Genomic DNA, 2,920 nt, shown 5'->3' with positions numbered 1-2,920 from the left:
TGTGTGTTGTGTGTGTGTTGGGGGGGGGGGGGTTGTTAAAACATTTTTATTTTATTTTATTGAACTTTAATTTTGTTTATTGTTTTTTCCTTTAACCAGACTTCTTTACTATCACAAGAGGACTCCTAAGCCCCCTATGTCACCACATAGTGCGAGTGACGGGTTCTCTTTAAGGATACAGTCCGCGAACCCATCGCACTCAAAACCGCTGTTCTTTATAAAAGACGGTGCGCTGCGGCAGTCGACGGATGGCAACCCGTCTATAATCACCGGATAACATAGACACCGGCGCTCCGAGTAATGAATCAATGGCGTCTGTTTATTGACGCATGAGACATAGCGCAATGCATCAAAAAGCAATGTTTCGGGGTCTCGCGGGATCCCCTTCATCAAGCAAAATGAGTGCGAGTGACAGGTTCTCTTTAAGGAGACATCAGACCCCCTAATATGGCTTCTGCATTATACTAAAGCTGCTCGAGCACAGTCTGATCAGCTACTTCCCAGGCCGGAGCCGGCCAAGGATTGACAGGTCTGAACCTGGAAGTGGTCTTAGCTTGGCACTTCAGGGTTCATACAGGGGTCCTGTATAATAATCGGGCCCGGATTTCCCACAAGGCCAGCGAGGCCCGGCCTCGGGGCGGCAGCGGTGTCCTTGTGGGGAAGTTCCGGGCGGTAAGTTGCCCTCTCTACATTTAGTCCTGCTTTGTACAAGCAGGAGTAAATATAGAGTGAGGCAGCCGATTGGTCGGCTAGAGTGAATATATAGAGTGAGGCAGCCGGCCGGTCCTGTATTGGAGGTGACGGGGTCAATAAAGAGAACCTGTCACCTCCAATTGTTATCACACAGGCGATTGTTTTCTCCTTGTCTGATAGCAATAAAGTTAGGTGGAAAAAAAAATGTAATTGATTTGAAAAAACATTAAATAAAAATTAAAAAAATAATCATGTGAAATAAAAAAAATTAAAAGGTGATTAAAAAGTAAAAAAATAAGAAATTATTAAAAAATAAGAAAATATCATATAAAATAAAAATGAAATTGATAAAAAAAAATAATTAAATAAATACAAATGTTAAAAATAAGAAGAAATAATTAAATAAAAAGTAAAAAAAAAAAGAAACAGTAAAAAAAACTAACCCCACCGCCCTGCCATCTGGTTGCCATTTTCCATTGATGGGGAGGGAGGGGGGGCGTATTGCAGAACCTGGCCTTGGGGCGGCAGGGAGAGTAAATCCGGCCCTGATAATAATAATAAATACTTCACAGGAGAGATCAGTAAATGTCGGTTGGCTGGTCTCCTGCCGCTCTTCCTCCTGACACTCGTCATGGAAGTCCAGGGCACCGGGGAGGGAAATGTGAGCCCGGGACACATGGTGGGGAGGGGGTTGGGGTACGTTCCGCACCATGTAGAAGTTATCAGGATGCTTTACAGCCGCTAGAATCACTTCTACATAGCCGGCAGCCGGGAGTAAAAAGGTCAATCAGAAGTAGGCAACCTCGGCACTCCAGCTGTTGTGACACTACAAATCCCAGCATGCCTTTGCCTCTGGGAGTCAAGTCTGTGGCTGTCAGAGTCTTGCAATGCCTCATGGGACTTGTAGTTCCACCACAGCTGGAGTGCCGAGGTTGCCCACTCCTGGTTTTCCTTTTTACTCCCGGCTGCCGGCTATGTAGTAGAAGTAACTCTACTGTAAAGCATCCTGATAACTTCTACATGATGGGGAACGTGCCGCAACCCCCTCCCCACCATGTGTCCCGGGCTCACTTTACCCTCCCAGGTGCCCTGGACTTCCATGACGAGTGTCAGGAGGAAGATACTGATCTCTCCTATGAAGTATGAACCCCGAAGAGCTAAGCAATGAGCGCTTCCAGGTTCAGGCCTGTCAATCCTTGGCCGGCTCCGGCCTGGGAAGTAGCTGATCAGACTGTGCTCGAGCAGCTTCCGTATAGCGCAGAAGCCATATTAGGGGTCTGATGTCTCCTTTAAAGAGAACCTGTCACATTCTCTACGTTGTCACTATTTTGTCTCCCCTAGGGCAGAAAAGGGCGGAAACCTCGGAGATTTCCCTTCGTTTGTGCAACGTCTACTGTAATCGGTCGCACTGGAGCGCAACTGCGGAGAGTGAGCGAGGGCGTGTATGGATTTTTGGCTTCTCAGGCGTGAGTCTCAGGCGTCACTCCCAGTCTTAAGGGGGGAGTTTGAGACTCTTGCATCATAGCCAATGGTTAAACAGAAAATACTCGATGGGCTATTTCCTCATAGCACCAGCAAAGGTATAGTATAGGGTTAAATGGGGTATTATCCTCTTGGTGAAGCAGTATGGTTAAACAGATCTCCTGAACAACACTAGAATCTCCCCACAAGGGTATCAGCGGTAGCAGTAGCACAATAGTGATTGGTTTTAAGCAGCTGACACTTTGTAACAGGCTCCCAGGGGAGCGATACTTGCTGTTTGAGGGGTGGCAGAGCAGCGAGGTGCAGGGTGTGGGTCCAGCTGGCAGATGATTCGTGTAGAGTGAGGAGACACAGTCCGGTGTTGTAGGGTTCAGTAGTAGCAGCAGGCGTTCAGAGCCAATTGTTGAACGCCATGCTGCTACAGCTGGGGCTTTAAATAGCCCCCGGGATGTGGGAGGAGACGCCAGCGGGAACGAGTGACTTCCGCGTTCCACCGTGGAACGCACGCCGCTCGCGTCACAACCCGCACCCGACATGAAAGCCAGCAGGACCGAGGCGGCCCGGCCCCGAGGGGAATCATCACAGTTTGACAGGAAGTGATGGAAATCATCGTAGACTCAGATCACAGACAATGTTTTATTGCTTTCTATATCCTATGTCCCAGTGACAACCGATCCCCAATTTATTGTATAGTTGTCACAGGAAGTGAGGGAAGAATTCCCCAAAGGAGGGGGGGGGGGGGGGG

The sequence above is a fragment of the Nanorana parkeri genome, unplaced genomic scaffold (assembly GCF_000935625.1).
Source record: "Nanorana parkeri isolate BGI_ZX_2015 unplaced genomic scaffold, ASM93562v1 scaffold3010, whole genome shotgun sequence".
Taxonomy (NCBI): Eukaryota; Metazoa; Chordata; class Amphibia; order Anura; family Dicroglossidae; genus Nanorana; species Nanorana parkeri.
This window is presented reverse-complemented; position numbering follows the sequence as displayed.